This window comes from Schistocerca gregaria, unplaced genomic scaffold, assembly GCF_023897955.1.
Source record: "Schistocerca gregaria isolate iqSchGreg1 unplaced genomic scaffold, iqSchGreg1.2 ptg000391l, whole genome shotgun sequence".
NCBI lineage: Eukaryota > Metazoa > Arthropoda > Insecta > Orthoptera > Acrididae > Schistocerca > Schistocerca gregaria.
In genome coordinates this window covers 63,236-81,954 of record NW_026061830.1, presented here as the reverse complement: position 1 = coordinate 81,954, position 18,719 = coordinate 63,236, and positions in this window count along the sequence as shown.

The window sequence follows — 18,719 nt, the reverse complement described above, 5'->3', positions numbered from 1 at the left end:
CCAGATGGATGTACAATTTGGCTGTCAAATTTCTTGTCTCTGACTCAAAACTCACAGCTAATTGTTACCGTCAGATCCTGGTATTGACGATGGAACACACAAATAGCGTCGCGATTCAATACATCGATGTCCAGCGTAACTGTTGTGCCTCGGTCAAGGGATGGTCGCGTTTTGTCATCTAGTTTTCAAATCCGACGCAAAACTGACAGTTAATTTTATTTTCTCTCATCCTCTCAATGACGATAGAACACACGTACTGCGATGGTTTTCAGAACATCGTCTACCAGTAGATTTATCTCCAAGCATATCTTACTGTCTGGGTCAGCACATGATCGTTGTCCTACGAGTAAATTTTTTTTGAATCCGACTCAAATTTGACAGTTAATTGCGACATTCCCACTATCCTAATGACGATGCAACACAGAAATTGCGTCGCGATACAATACATTGGTCACTAGCCGACTTATCTCCGAGGGTCTAACGCTGCCTCATAGCAGATGGATGTACAATTAGGCTGTCAAGTTTCCTGTCTGCGACTCAAAACTCACAGTAATTCTTACCGGCAGATCCTGGTATCGACCATGGAACACACAAATAGCGTCGCGATTCAATACATCGATGTCTAGCGTAACTATTTATAAGGGTCTATTGGTGCCTCGGTCACCGGATGTTCGCGCTTTGTCAGTCTAGTTTTCAAATCCGACGCAATTTTTGACAGTTAATTGCGACATTCCCACCATCCTAATGACGATGCAACACAGAAATTTCGTCGCGATACAATACATTGGTCACTAGCCGACTTATCTCCGAGGTTCTAACGCTGCCTCATACCAGATGGATGTACAATTTGGCTGTCAAGTTTGTTTTCCCCCTCTCATAACTCACAGTTAATTCTTACCGGCAGATCCTGGTATCGACCATGGAACACACAAATAGCGTCGCGATTCAATACATCGATGTCTAGCGCAACTATTTACAAGGGTCTATTGGTGCCTCGGTCACCGGATGTTCGCGCTTTGTCAGTCTAGTTTTCAAATCCGACGCAAATTTGACAGTTAATTGCGACATTCCCACCAGACTAATGACGATGCAACACAGAAATTGCGTCGCGATTCAATACATTGGTCACTAACCGACTTATCTCCGAGGGACTATCGCTGCCTCATACCAGATGGACGTACTCTATGGCAGTCAAGTTTGTTTTCTAGCTCTCACAACTCACAGTTAACTCTTTCCGTCAGATCCTGGTATTGACGATGGAACACACAAATAGCGTCGCGATTCAATAGATCGATGTCCAGCGTAACTATCTACAAGGGCCTATTGGTGCCTCGGTCACCGGATGGTCGCGTTTTGTCATCTAGTTTTCAAATCCGACGCAAAACTGACAGTTAATTTATGTTCTCTAATCCTCTCAATGACGATGGAACACACATATTGCGATGGTTTTCAGAACATCGTCTTCCAGCAGATTTATCTCCAAGCATCTATTACTGCCTGGGTCACCACATGAACGTTCCCCTGCGAGTAAAGTTTCGGGAATCCGACGCAAATTTGACAGTTAATTGCGACATTCCCACCATCCTAATGTCGGTGCAACACAGAAATTGCGTCGCGATTAAATACATTGGTCACTAGCCGATCTATCTCCGAGGGTCTATCGCTGCCTCATACCAGATGGACGTACTGTTTGGCAGTCAAGTTTGTTTTCTCCCTCTCATAACTCACAGTTAATTCTTACCGTCAGATCCTGGTATTGACAACGGAACACACAAATACCGTCGCGATTCTATACATCGATGTCCAGCGTAACTATCTACAAGGGTCTATTGGTGCCTCGGTAACCGGATGGTCGCGTTTTGTCATCTACTTTTCAAATCCGACGCAAAACTGACAGTTAATTTATGTTCTCTCATCCTCTCAATGACGATGGAACACACATACTGCGATGGTTTTCAGAACATCGTCTTCCAGCAGATTTATCTCCAAGCATCTATTACTGCCTGGGTCACAACATGATCGTTGTCCTACGAGTAAAGTTTCGGGAATCCGACGCAAATTTGACAGTTAATTTCGACATTCCCACCATCCTAATGACGATGCAACACAGAAATTGCGTCGCGATACAATACATTGGTCACTAGCCGACTTATCTCCGAGGGTCTAACGCTGCCTCATACCAGATGGATGTACAATTTGGCTGTCAAGTTTCCTGTCTGCGACTCAAAACTCACAGTTAATTCTTACCGGAAGATCCTGGTATCGACCATGGAACACACAAATAGCGTCGCGATTCAATACATCGATGTCTAGCGTAACTATTTATAAGGGTCTATTGGTGCCTCTGTCACCGGATGTTCGCGCTTTGTCAGTCTAGTTTTCAAATCCGACGCAAATTTGACAGTTAATTGCGACATTCCCACCATCCTAATGACGATGCAACACAGAAATTGCGTCGCGATACAGTACATTGGTCACTAGCCGACTTATCTCCGAGGGTCTAACGCTGCCTCATACCAGATGGATGTACAATTTGGCTGTCAAGTTTCTTGTCTCCGACTCAAAACTCACAGTTAATTCTTACCGGCATATCCTGGTATCGACCATGGAACACACAAACAGCGTCGCGATTCAATACATCGATGTCCAGCGTAACAATCTACAAGGGTCTATTGGTGCCTCGGTCACCGGATGGTCGCGTTTTGTCATATAGTTTTCAAATCCGACGCAAAACTGACAGTTAATTTATGTTCTCTCATCCTCTCAATGACGATGGAACACACATACTGCGATGGTTTTCAGAACAAGGTCTACCAGTAGATTTATCTCCAAGCATCTCTTACTGTCTGGGTCAGCACATGATCGTTGTCCTACGAGTAAATTTTCGGGAATCCGACGCAAATTTGACAGTTAATTGCGACATTCCCACCATCCTAATGACGATGCAACACAGAAATTGCGTCGCGATTCAATACATTGGTCACTAGCCGACTTATCTCCGAGGGTCTAACGCTGCCTCATACCAGATGGATGTACAATTTGGCTGTCAAGTTTGTTTTCTCCCTCTCATAACTCACAGTTAATTCTTACCGGCAGGTCCTGGTAACGACCATGGAACACACAAATAGCGTCCCGATTCAATACATCGATGTCTAGCGTAACTATTTATAAGGGTCTATTGGTGCCTCGGTCACCGGATGTTCGCGCTTTGTCAGTCTAGTTTTCAAATCCGACGCAAATTTGACAGTTAATTGCGACGTTCCCACCATCCTAATGACGATGCAACACAGAAATTGCGTCGCGATTAAATACATTGGTCACTAGCCGACCTATTTCCGAGGGTCTATCGCTGCCTCATACCAGATGGACGTACTGTTTGGCAGGCAAGTTTGTTTTCTCCCTCTCATAACTCACAGTTAATTCTTACCGTCAGATCCTGGTATTGACGATGGAACACACAAAGAGCGTCGCGATTCAATAGATCGATGTCCAGCGTATCTATCTAGATGGGTCTATTTGTGCCTCGGACACCGGATGGTCCCGTTTTGTCATCCAGTTTTCAAATCCGACGCAAAACTGACAGTTAATTTTATTTTCTCTCATCCTCTCAATGACGATGGAACACACATACTGCTATGGTTTTAAGAACATCGTCTTCCAGCAGATTTATCTCCAAGCGTCTATTACTGCCTGGGTCACCTCATGTTCGTTGTCCTACGAGTAAAGTTTCGGGAATCCGACGCAAATTCGACAGTTAATTGCGACATTCCCACCATCCTAATGACGATGCAACACAGAAATTGCGTCGCGATTCAATACATTGGTCACTAGCCGACTTATCTCCGACGGTCTAACGCTGCCTCATACCAGATGGATGTACAATTTGGCTGTCAAGTTTCTTGTCTCCGACTCAAAATTCACAACTAATTCTTACCGTCAGATCCTGGTATTGACGATGGAACTCACAAATAGCGTCGCGATTCAATAGATCGATGTCCAGCGTAACTGTTGTGCCTCGGTCACTTGATGGTCGCGTTTTGTCATCTAGTTTTCAAATCCGACACAAAACTGACAGTTAATTTTATTTTCTCTCATCCTCTCAATGACGATAGAACACACATACTGCGATGGTTTTCAGAACATCGTCTACCAGTAGATTTATCTCCAAGCATATCTTACTGTCTGGGTCAGCACATGATCGTTATCCTACGAGTAAATTTTTTTTGAATCCGACTCAAATTTGACAGTTACTTGCGACATTCCCACCATCCTAATGACGATGCAACACAGAAATTGCGTCGCGATTCAATACATTGGTCACTAGCCGACTTATCTCCGAGGGTCTATCGCTGCCTCATACCAGTGGACGTTCTCTTTGGCAGTCAAATTTGTTTCCTCCCTCTCACAACTCACAGTTAATTCTTACCGTCAGATCCTGGTATTGACGATGGAACACACAAATAGCGTCGCGATTCAATAGATCGATGTCCAGCGTAACTATCTACAAGGGCCTATTGGTGCCTCGGTCACCGGATGGTCGCGTTTTGTCATCATGTTTTCAAATCCGACGCAAAACTGACAGTTAATTTATGTCCTCTCATCCTCTCAATGACGATGGAACACACATACTGCGATGGTTTTCAGAACATCGTCTTCCAGCAGATTTATCTCCAAGCATGCCTGGTTCACCACATGATCGTTCTCCTGCGAGTAAAGTTACGGGAATCCGACGCAAATTTGACAGTTAATTGCGACATTCCCACTATCCTAATGACGATGCAACACAGAAATTGCGTCGCGATACAATACATTGGTCACTAGCCGCCTTATCTCCGAGGGTCTATCGCTGCCTCATACCAGATCTACGTAATGTTTGGCAGTCAAGTTTGTTTTCCCCCTCTCATAACTCACAGTTAATTCTTACCGTCAGATCCTGGTATTGACGACGGAACACACAAAGAGCGTCGCGATTCAATAGATCGATGTCCAGCGTATCTATCTAGATGGGTCTATTTGTGCCTCGGACACCGGATGGTCCCGTTTTGTCATCCAGTTTTCAAATCCGACGCAAAACTGACAGTTAATTTTATTTTCTCTCATCCTCTCAATGACGATGGAACACACATACTGCTATGGTTTTAAGAACATCGTCTTCCAGCAGATTTATCTCCAAGCGTCTATTACTGCCTGGGTCACCACATGTTCGTTGTCCTACGAGTAAAGTTTCGGGAATCCGACGCAAATTCGACAGTTAATTGCGACATTCCCACCATCCTAATGACGATGCAACACAGAAATTGCGTCGCGATTCTATACATTGGTCACTAGCCGACTTATCTCCGACGGTCTAACGCTGCCTCATACCAGATGGATGTACAATTTGGCTGTCAAGTTTCCTGTCTCCGACTCAAAACTCACAGTTAATTCTTACCGGCAGATCCTGGTATCGACCATGGAACACACAAATAGCGTCGCGATTCAATAGATCGATGCCCAGCGTAACTATCTACAAGGGCCTATTGGTGCCTCGGTCACCGGATGGTCGCCTTTTGTCATCTAGTTTTCAAATCCGACGCAAAACTGACAGTTAATTTATGTTCTCTCATCCTCTCAATGACGATGGAACACACATACTGTCATAGTTTTCAGAACATCGTCTTCCGGCAGATTTATCTCCAAGCATCTATTACTGCCCTGGTCACCACATGATCGTTGTCCTACGAGTAAAGTTTCGGGAATCCGACGCAAATTCGACAGTTAATTGCGACATTCCCACCATCCTAATGACGATGCAACACAGAAATTGCGTCGCGATTCAATACATTGGTCACTAGCCGACTTATCTCCGACGGTCTAACGCTGCCTCATACCAGATGGATGTACAATTTGGCTGTCAGGTTTCTTGTCTCCGACTCAAAATTCACAACTAATTCTTACCTTCAGATCCTGGTATTGACGATGGAACACACAAATAGCGTCGCGATTCAATAGATCGATGTCCAGCGTAACTGTTGTGCCTCGGTCACGGGATGGTCGCGTTTTGTCATCTAGTTTTCAAATCCGACACAAAACTGACAGTTAATTTTGGTTTCTTTCATCCTCTCAATGACGATAGAACACACATACTGCGATGGTTTTCAGAACATCGTCTACCAGTAGATTTATCTCCAAGCATCTCTTACTGTCTGGGTCAGCACATGATCGTTGTCCTACGAGTAAACTTTCGGGAATCCGACGCAAATTTGACAGTTAATTGCGACATTCCCACTATCCTAATGACGATGCAACACAGAAATTACGTCGCGATTCAATACATTGGTCACTAGCCGACTTATCTCCGAGGGTCTATCGCTGCCTCATACCAGTGGACGTTCTCTTTGGCAGTCAAGTTTGTTTCCTCCCACTCACAACTCACAGTTAATTCTTACCGTCAGATCCTGGTATTGACGATGGAACACACAAATAGCGTCGCGATTCATTAGATCGATGTCCAGCGTAACTATCTACAAGGGCCTATTGGTGCCTCGGTCACCGGATGGTCGCGTTTTGTCATCTTGTTTTCAAATCCGACGCAAAACTGACAGTTAATTTATGTCCTCTCATCCTCTCAATGACGATGGAACACACATACTGCGATGGTTTTCAGAACTTCGTCTTCCAGCAGATTTATCTCCAAGCATGCCTGGTTCACCACATGATCGTTCTCCTGCGAGTAAAGTTACGGGAATCCGACGCAAATTTGACAGTTAATTGCGACATTCCCACTATCCTAATGACGATGCAACACAGAAATTACGTCGCGATTCAATACATTGGTCACTAGCCGACTTATCTCCGAGGGTGTAACGCTGCCTCATACCAGATGGATGTACAATTTGGCTGTCAAGTTTCTTGTCTCCGACTCAGAACTCACAGCTAATTCTTACCGTCAAAACCTTGGCTCGACGATGGAACACACAAATAGCGCCGCGTTTCAATACATCGATGTCTAGAGTAACTATCTACAAGGGTCTATTGGTCCTCGGTCACCCGATGTTCGCTCTTTGTGAGTCTAGTTTTCAAATCCGACGCACATTTGACAGTTAATTGCGATATTCCCACCATCCTAACGACGTTGCAACACAGAAATTGCGTCGCGATTCAATACATTGGTCACTAGCCGACTTATCTCTGAGGGTCTAACGCTGCCTCATACCAGATGGATGTACAATTTGGCTGTCAAGATTCCTGTCTCCGACTCAAAACTCGCAGCTAATTCTTACCGTCAGATCCTGGTATTGACGATGGAACACACAAATAGTGTCGCGATTCAATAGACCGATGTCCAGCGTAACTGTTGTGCCTCGGTCTCCGGATGGTCGCATTTTGTCATCTAGTTTTAAAATCCGACGCAAAACTGACAGTTAATTTTATTTTCTCTCATCCTCTCAATGACGATAGAACACACATACTGCGATGGTTTTCAAAACATCGTCTTCCAGCAGATTTATCTCCAAGCATCTATTACTGCCATGGTCACCACATGATCGTTGTCCTACGAGTAAAGTTTCGGGAATCCGACGCAAATTTGACAGTTAATTGCGACATTGCCACCATCCTAATGACGATGCAACACAGAAATTGCGTCGCGATTCAATACATTGGTCACTAGCCGACTTATCTCCGAGGCTCTAACGCTGCCTCATACCAGATGGATGTACAACTTGGCTGTCAAGTTTCCTGTCTCCGACTCAAAACTCACAGTTAATTCTTACCGGTAGATCCTGGTATCGACCATGGAACACACAAATAGCGTCGCGATTCAATACATCGATGTCTAGCGTAACTATTTACAAATGTCTATTGGTGCCTCGGTCACCGGATGTTCGCGCTTTGTCATTGTAGTGTTCAAATCCGACGCATATTTGACAGTTAATTGCGACATTCCTACCAGACTAATGACGATGCAACACAGAAATTGCGTCGCTATTCAATACATTGGTCACTAGCCGACTTATCTCCGAGGGTCTATCGCTGCCTCATACCAGATCTACGTACTGTTTGGCAGTCGATTTTGTTTTCTCCCTCTCATAACTCACAGTTAATTCTTACCGTCAGATCCTGGTATTGACGATGGAACACACAAATAGCGTCGCGATTCAATACATCGATGTCTAGCGTAACTATTTACAAATGTCTATTGGTGCCTCGGTCACCGGATGTTCGCGCTTTGTCAGTGTAGTGTTCAAATCCGACGCATATTTGACAGTTAATTGCGACATTCCCACCAGACTAATGACGATGCAACACAGAAATTGCGTCGCTATTCAATACATTGGTCACTAGCCGACTTATCTCCGAGGGTCTATCGCTGCCTCATACCAGATCTACGTAGTGTTTGGCAGTCGATTTTGTTTTCTCCCTCTCATAACTCACAGTTAATTCTTACCGTCAGATCCTGGTATTGACGATGGAACACACAAATAGCGTCGCGATTCAATAGATCGATGTCCAGCGTAACTATCTACAAGGGCCTATTGGTGCCTCGGTCACCGGATGGTCGCGTTTTGTCATCATGATTTCAAATCCGACGCAAAACTGACAATTTATGTCCTCTCATCCTCTCAATGACGATGGAACACACATACTGCGATGGTTTTCAGAACATTGTCTTCCAGCAGATTTATCTCCAAGCATGCCTGGTTCACCACATGATCGTTCTCATGCGAGTAAAGTTACGGGAATCCGACGCAAATTTGACAGTTAATTGCGACATTCCCACTATCCTAATGACGATGCAACACAGAAATTGCTTCGCGATACAATACATTGGTCACTAGCCGACTTATCTCCGAGGGTCTAACGCTGCCTCATAGCAGATGGATGTACAATTTGGCTGTCAAGTTTCCTGTCTGCGACTCAAAACTCACAGTTAATTCTTACCGGCATATCCTGGTATCGACCATGGAACACACAAATAGCGTCGCGATTCAATACATCGATGTCCAGCGTAACTATCTACAAGGGTCTATTGGTGCCTCGGTCACCGGATGGTCGCGTTTTGTCATATAGTTTTCAAATCCGACGCAAGATTGTCAGTTAATTTATGTTCTCTCATCCTCTCAATGACGATGGAACACACACTCTGCGATGGTTTTCAGAACATCGTCTTCCAGCAGATTTATCTCCAAGCAACTATTACTGCCCTGGTCACCAAATGATCGTTGTCCTACGAGTAAAGTTTCGGGAATCAGACGCAAATTTGACAGTTAATTGCGACATTCCCACCATCCTAATGAGGATGCAACACAGAGATTGCGTCGCGATACAATACATTGGTCACTAGCCGACTTATCTCCGAGGTTCTAACGCTGCCTCATACCAGATGGATGTACAATTTGGCTGTCAAGTTTGTTTTCTCCCTCTCATAACTCACAGTTAATTCTTACCGGCAGATCCTGGTATCGACCATGGAACACACAAATAGCGTCGCGATTCAATACATCAATGTCTAGCGTAACTATTTATAAGGGTCTATTGGTGCCTCGGTCACCGGATGTTCGCGCTTTGTCAGTCTAGTTTTCAAATCCGACGCAAATTTGACAGTTAATTGCGACATTCCCACCATCCTAATGACGATGCAACACAGAAATTGCGTCGCGATTAAATACATTGGTCACTAGCCGACTTATCTCCGAGGGTCTATCGCTGCCTCATACCAGATGGACGTACTGTTTGGCAGTCAAGTTTGTTTTCTCCCTCTCATAACTCACAGTTAATTCTTACCGTCAGATCCTGGTATTGACGATGGAACACACAAAGAGCGTCGCGATTCAATAGATCGATGTCCAGCGTATCTATCTAGATGGGTCTATTTGTGCCTCGGACACCGGATGGTCGCCTTTTGTCATCTAGTTTTCAAATCCGAAGCAAAACTGACAGTTAATTTATGTTCTCTCATCCTCTCAATGACGATGGAACTCACATACTGTCATAGTTTTCAGAACATCGTCTTCCGGCAGATTTATCTCCAAGCATCTATTACTGCCCTGGTCACCACATGATCGTTGTCCTACGAGTAAAGTTTCGGAAATCCGACGCAAATTTGACAGCTAATTGCGACATTCCCACCATCCTAATGACGATGCAACACAGAAATTGCGTCGCGATTCAATACATTGGTCACTAGCCGACTTATCTCCGAGGGTCTAACGCTGCCTCATACCAGATGGATGTACAATTTGGCTGTCAAGTTTCTTGTCTCCGACTCAAAACTCACAGCTAATTCTTACCGTCAGATCCTGGTATTGACGATGGAACACACAAATAGCGTCGCGTATCAATACATCGATGTCCAGCGTAACTGTTGTGCCTCGGTCAAGGGATGGTCGCGTTTTGTCATCTAGTTTTCAAATCCGACGCAAAACTGACAGTTAATTTTATTTTCTCTCATTCTCTCAATGACGATAGAACACACGTACTGCGATGGTTTTCAGAACATCGTCTACCAGTAGATTTATCTCCAAGCATCTCTTACTGTCTGGGTCAGCACATGATCGTTGTCCTACGAGTAAATTTTCGGGAATCCGACTCAAATTTGACAGTTACTTGCGACATTCCCACCATCCTAATGACGATGCAACACAGAAATTGCGTCGCGATTCAATACATTGGTCACTAGCCGACTCCGAGGGGTGTAACGCTGCCTCATACCAGATGGATGTACAATTTGGCAGTCAAGTTTCTCTTCTCCCTCTCATAACTCACAGTTTATACTTACCGTCAGATCCTGGTATTGACGATGGAACACACAAATAGCGTCGCGATTCATTAGATCGATGTCCAGCGTAACTATCTACAAGGGCCTATTGGTGCCTCGGTCACCGGATGGTCGCGTTTTGTCATCATGTTTTCAAATCCGACGCAAAACTGACAGTTAATTTATGTCCTCTCATCCTCTCAATGACGATGGAACACACATACTGCGATGGTTTTCAGAACTTCGTCTTCCAGCAGATTTATCTCCAAGCATGCCTGGTTCACCACATGATCGTTCTCCTGCGAGTAAAGTTACGGGAATCCGACGCAAATTTGACAGTTAATTGCGACATTCCCACTATCCTAATGACGATGCAACACAGAAATTACGTCGCGATTCAATACATTGGTCACTAGCCGACTTATCTCCGAGGGTGTAACGCTGCCTCATACTAGATGGATGTACAATTTGGCTGTCAAGTTTCTTGTCTCCGACTCAGAACTCACAGCTAATTCTTAGCGTCAAAACCTGGTCTCGACGATGGAACACACAAATAGCGCCGCGATTCAATACATCGATGTCTAGAGTAACTATCTACAAGGGTCTATTGGTCCTCGGTCACCCGATGTTCGCTCTTTGTCAGTCTAGTTTTCTAATCCGACGCACATTTGACAGTTAATAGCGATATTCCCACCATCCTAACGACGTTGCAACACAGAAATTGCGTCGCGATTCAATACATTGGTCACTAGCCGACTTATCTCTGAGGGTCTAACGCTGCCTCATACCAGATGGATGTACAATTTGGCTGTCAAGATTCCTGTCTCCGACTCAAAACTCGCAGCTAATTCTTACCGTCAGATCCTGGTATTGACGATGGAACACACAAATAGTGTCGCGATTCAATAGACCGATGTCCAGCGTAACTGTTGTGCCTCGGTCTCCGGATGGTCGCATTTTGTCATCTAGTTTTCAAATCCGACGCAAAACTGACAGTTAATTTTATTTTCTCTCATCCTCTCAATGACGATAGAACACACATACTGCGATGGTTTTCAAAACATCGTCTTCCAGCAGATTTATCTCCAAGCATCTATTACTGCCATGGTCACCACATGATCGTTGTCCTACGAGTAAAGTTTCGGGAATCCGACGCAAATTTGACAGTTAATTGCGACATTGCCACCATCCTAATGACGATGCAACACAGAAATTGCGTCGCGATTCAATACATTGGTCACTAGCCGACTTATCTCCGAGGCTCTAACGCTGCCTCATACCAGATGGATGTACAATTTGGCTGTCAAGTTTTCTGTCTCCGACTCAAAACTCACAGTTAATTCTTACCGGTAGATCCTGGTATCGACCATGGAACACACAAATAGCGTCGCGATTCAATACATCGATGTCTAGCGTAACTATTTACAAATGTCTATTGGTGCCTCGGTCACCGGAAGTTCGCGCTTTGTCAGTGTAGTGTTCAAATCCGACGCATATTTGACAGTTAATTGCAACATTCCTACCAGAGTAATGGCGATGCAACACAGAAATTGCGTCGCTATTCAATACATTGGTCACTAGCCGACTTATCTCCGAGGGTCTAACGCTGCCTCATACCAGATGGATGTACAATTTGGCTGTCAAGTTTGTTTTCTCCTCTCATAACTCACAGTTAATTCTTACCGTCAGATCCTGGTAACGACCATGGAACACACAAATAGCGTCGCGATTCAATACATCGATGTCTAGCGTAACTATTTACAAATGTCTATTGGTGCCTCGGTCACCGGATGTTCGCGCTTTGTCAGTGTATTGTTCAAATCCGACGCATATTTGACAGTTAATTGCGACATTCCCACCAGACTAATGACGATGCAACACAGAAATTGCGTCGCTATTCAATACATTGGTCACTAGCCGACTTATCTCCGAGAGTCTATCGCTGCCTCATACCAGATCTACGTACTGTTTGGCAGTCGATTTTGTTTTCTCCCTCTCATAACTCACAGTTAATTCTTACCGTCAGATCCTGGTATTGACGATGGAACACACAAATAGCGTCGCGATTCAATAGATCGATGTCCAGCGTAACTATCTACTAGGGCCTATTCTTGCCTCGGTCACCGGATGGTCGCGTTTTGTCATGAAGTTTTCAAATCCGACGCAAAACTGACAGTTAATTTATGTTCTCTCATCCTCTCAATGACGATGGAACACACATACTGCCATGGTTTTAAGAACATCGTCGTCCAGCAGATTTATCTCCAAGCATCTATTACTGCCTGAGTCACCACATGTTCGTTGTCCTAAGAGTAAAGTTTCGGGAATCCGACGCAAATTCGACAGTTAATTGCGACATTCCCACCATCCTAATGACGATGCAACACAGAAATTGCGTCGCGATTCAATACATTGGTCACTAGCCGGCTTATCTCCGAGGGTCTAACGCTGCCTCATATCAGATGGATGTACAATTTGGCTGTCAAGTTTCTTGTCTCCGACTGAAAACTCACAGCTATTTCTTACCGTCAGATCCTGGTATTGACGATGGAACACACAAATAGCGTCGCGATTCAATAGATCGATGTCCAGCGTAATTGTTGTGCCTCGGTCACTGGATGGTCGCGTTTTGTCATCTAGTTTTCAAATCCGACGCAAAACTGACAGTTAATTATATTTTCTCTCTTCCTCTCAATGACGATGGAACACACATACTGCGTTGGTTTTCAGAACATCGTCTTCCAGCAGATTTATCTGCAAGCATCTATTACTGCCTGGGTCACCACATGGTCATTGTCCTACGAATAAAGTTTCGGGAATCCGACGCAAATTTGACAGTTAATTGCGACATTCCCACCTTCCTAATGACGATGCAACACAGAAATTGCGTCGCGATTCAATACATTGGTCACTAGCCGACTTATCTCCGAGGGTCTAACGCTGCCTCATACCAGATGGATGTACGATTTGGCTGTCAATTTTCTTGTCTCCGACTCAGAACTCACATCTAATTCTTACCGTCAGATCCTGGTATCGACGATGGAACACACAAATAGCTTCGCGATTCAATACATCGATGTCTAGCGTAACTATCTACAAGGGTCTATTGGTGCCTCGGTCACCGGATGTTCGCTCTTTGTCAGTTTAGTTTTCAAATCCGACGCACATTTGACAGTTAATTGCGACATTCCTACCATCCTAACGACGTTGCAACACAGAAATTGTGTCGCGATTCAATACATTGGTCACTAGCCGACTTATCTCCGAGGGTCTAACGCTACCTCATACCAGACGGATGTACAATTTGGCTGTCAAGTTTCCTGTCTCCGACTCTAAACTCACAGTTAATTCTTACCGGCAGATCCTGGTATCGACCATGGAACACACAAATAGCGTCGCGATTCAATACATCAATGTCTAGCATAACTATTTACAAGGGTCTATTGGTGCCTCGGTCACCGGATGTTCGCGGTTTGTCAGTCTAGTTTTCATATCCGACGCAAATTTGACAGTTAATTGCGACATTCCCATCACCCTAATGACGATGCAACACAGAAATTGCGTCGCGATTCAATACATTGGTCACTAGCCGACTTATCTCCGAGGGTCTATCGCTGCCTCATACCAGATGGATGTACAATTTGGCTGTCAAGTTTCTTCTCTGACTCTAAACTCACAGCTAATTCATACCGTCAGATCCTGGTATTGACGATGGAACACACAAATAGCGTCGCGATTCTATTCTTCGATGTCCAGCGTAACTATCTAGAAGGGTCTATTTGTGCCTCGGTCACAGGATGTTCGCGCTTTGTCAGTCTAGTTTTCAAATCCGACGCAAAACTGACAGTTAATTTTATTCCTCCCATACTCTCAATTACGATGGAACACACATTCTGCGATGGTTTTCAGAACATCGTCTTCCATCAGATTTATCTCCAAGTATCTATTACTGCCTGGGTCACCACATGAACGTTCTCCTGAGAGTAAAGTTTCGGGAATCCGACGCAAATTTGACAGTTAATTGCGACATTCCCACCATCCAAATGATGATGCAACACAGAAATTACGTCGCGATTCAATACATTGGTCACTAGCCGACTTATCTCCGAGGGTCTATCGCTGCCTCATACTAGATGGAGTATTCCTTGGCAGTCAAGTTTGTTTTCTCCCTCTCATAACTCACAGTTAATTCTTACTGTCAGATCCTGGTATTGACGATGAAACACACAAATAGCGTCGCGATTCAATAGATCGATGTCCAGCGTAACTATCTACAAGGGTCTATTGCTGCCTCGGTCACCGGATGGTCGCGTTTTGTCATCTAGTTTTCAAATCCGACGCAAAACTGCCTGTTAATTTTATTTTCTCTCATCCTCTCAATGACGATAGAACACACATACTGCGATGGTTTTCAGAACATCGTCTACCAGTAGATTTATCTCCTAGCATCTATTACTGCCTGGGTCAGCACATGATCGTTGTCCTACGAGTAAATTTTCGGGAATCCGACACAAATTTGACAGTTAATTGCAACATTCCCACCATCCTAATGACGATGCAACACAGATATTGCGTCGCGATTCAATACATTGGTCACTAGCCGACTTATCTCCGAGGGTCTAACGCTGCCTCATACCAGATGGATGTACAATTTGGCTGTCAAGTTTCTTGTCTCCGACTGAAAACTCACAGCTAATTCTTACCGTCAGATCCTGGTATTGACGATGGAACACACAAATAGCGTCGCGAATTTATACATCGATGTCCAGCGTAACTATCTAGAAGGGTCCATTTGTGCCTCGGTCACCGGATGTTCGCGCTTTGTCAGTCTAGTTTTCAAATCCGACGCAAAACTGACTGTTAATTTTATTCCTCCCATACTCTCAATTACGGTGGAACACACATTCTACGATGGTTTTCAGAACATCGTCTTCCATCAGATTTATCTCCAAGTATCTATTACTGCCTGGGTCACCACATGAACGTTCTCCTGCGAGTAAAGTTTCAGGAATCCGACGCAAATTTGACAGTTAATTGCGACATTCCCACCATCGCAATGACGATGCAACACAGAAATTGCGTCGCAATTAAATACATTGGTCTGTAGCTTACTTATCTCCGAGGGTCAATCGCTGCCTCATACCAGATGGATGTACTGTTTGGCAGTCAAGTTTGATTTCTCCCTCTCATAACTCACAGTTAATTCTTACCGTCAGATCCTGGTATTGACGATGGAACACACAAATACCGTCGCGATTCTATACATCGATGTCCAGCGTAACCATCTACAAGGGTCTATTGGTGCCTCGGTCACCGGATGGTCGCGTTTTGTCATCTAGTTTTCAAATCCGACGCAAAACTGACAGTTAATTTGTGTTCTCCCATCCTCTCAATGACGATGGAACACACATACTGCGATGGTTTTCCGAAAACCGTCTTCGAGCAGATTTGTCTCCAAGCATATATTAATGCCTCGGTCACCACATGATCGTTGTCCTACGAGTAAAGTTTCGGGAATCCGACTCAAATTTGACAGTTAATTGTGACATTCCCACCATCCTAATGACGATGCAACACAGAAATTGCGTCGCGATTCAATACATTGGTCACTAGCCGACTTATCTCCGAGGGTCTAACCCTCATACCAGATGGATGTACAATTTGGCTGTTTAGTTTCTTGTCTCCGACTCAGAACTCACAGCTTATTCTTGCCGTCAGATCCTGGTATCGACGATGGAACACACAAATGGCATCGCGATTCAATACATCGATGTCTAGCGTAACTATCTACAAGGGTCTGTTGGTGCCTCGGTCACCGGATGTTCGCTCTTTGTCAGTCTAGTTTTCAAATCCGACGCGCATTTGACAGTTAATTGCGACATTCCCACTACACTAATGACGATGCAACACAGAAATTGCGTCGCGATTCAATACATTGGTCACTAGCCGACTTATCTCCGAGGGTCTATCGCTGCCTCATACCAGATGGACGTACTCTTTGGCAGTCAAGTTTGTTTTCTCCCTCTCATAACTCACAGTTAATTCTTACCCTCAGATCCTGGTATTGACGATGGAACACACAAATAGCGTAGCGATTCAATGGATCGATGTCCAGCGTAACTATCTACAAGGGTCTATTGGTGCCTCGGTCACTGGATGGTCGCGTTTTGTCATCTAGTTTTCAAATCCGATGCAAAACTGACAGTTAATTATATTTTCTCTCTTCCTCTCAATGACGATGGAACACACATACTGCGATGGTTTTCAGAACATCGTCTTCCAGCAGATTTATCTGCAAGCATCTATTACTGCCTGGGTCACCACATGGTCGTTGTCCTACGAATAAAGTTTCGGGAATCCGACGCAAATTTGACAGTTAATTGCGACATTCCCACCTTCCTAATGACGATGCAACACAGAAATTGCGTCGCGATTCAATACATTGGTCACTAGCCGACTTATCTCCGAGGGTCTAACGCTGCCTCATACCAGATGGATGTACGATTTGGCTGTCAAGTTTCTTGTCTCCGACTCAGAACTCACATCTAATTCTTACCGTCAGATCCTGGTATCGACGATGGAACACACAAATAGCTTCGCGATTCAATACATCGATGTCTAGCGTAACTATCTACAAGGGTCTATTGGTGCCTCGGTCACCGGATGTTCGCTCTTTGTCAGTCTAGTTTTCAAATCCGACGCACATTTGACAGTTAATTGTGACATTCCCACCATCCTAACGACGTTGCAACACAGAAATTGCGTCGCGATTCAATACATTGGTCACTAGCCGACTTATCTCCGAGGGTCTATCGCTGCCTCATACCAGATGGACGTATTGTTTGGCAGTCAAATTTGTTTTCTCCCTCTCATAACTCACAGTTAATTATTACCGTCAGATCCTGGTATTGACGATGGAACACACAAATAGCGTCGCGATTCAATAGATCGATGTCCAGCGTAACTATCTACAAGTGTCTATTTGTGCCTCGGTCACCGGATGGTCGCGTTTTGTCATCTAGTTTTCAAATCCGACGCAAAACTGTCAGTTAATTTTATTTTCTCTCACCCCCTCAATGACAAATGAATACACATACTGCTATGCTTTTCAGAACATCGTCTACCAGCATCTATTACTGCCTGGGTCACCACATGAACGTTCTCCTACGAGTACAGTTTCGGGAATCCGACGCAAATTTGACAGTTAATTGCGATATTCCCACCATCCCAATGCCGATGCAACACAGATATCGCGTCGATATTCAATACATTGGTCACTAGCCGATATATCTCCGATGGTGTATCGCTGCCTCATACCAGATGGATGTACAATTTGGCAGTCAAGTTTCTCTTCTCCCTCTCATAACTCACAGTTTATACTTACCGTCAGATCCTGGTATTGACGATGGATTACACAAATAGCGTCGCGATTCTATACATCGATGTCCAGCGTAACTATCTAGAAGGGTCTATTTGTGCCTCGGTCACCGGATGGGTTCACTTTGTCAGTCTAGTTTTCAAATCCGACGCAAAACTGACAGTTAATTTTATTCCTCCCATACTCTCGATTACGATGGAACACATATTCTGCGATGGTTTTCAGAAAATCGTCTTCCATCAGATTTATCTCCAAGCATGCCTGGGTCACCACATGACCGTTCTCCTGCGCGTAAAGTTTCGGGAATCCGACGCAAATTTGACATTTAATTGCGACATTCCCACCATCCTAATGACGATGCAACACAGAAATTGCGTCGCGAATCAATACATTGGTCACTAGCCGACTTATCTCCGAGGGACTAACGCTGCCCCATACCAAATGGATGTACAATTTGGCTGTCAAGCTTCTTGTCTCCGACTCAAAACTCACAGCTAATTCTTACCGTCAGATCCTGGTATCGACCATGGAACACACAAATAGCGTCGCGATTCAATACATCGATGTCTAGCGTAACTATTTACAAGGGTCTATTGGTGCCTC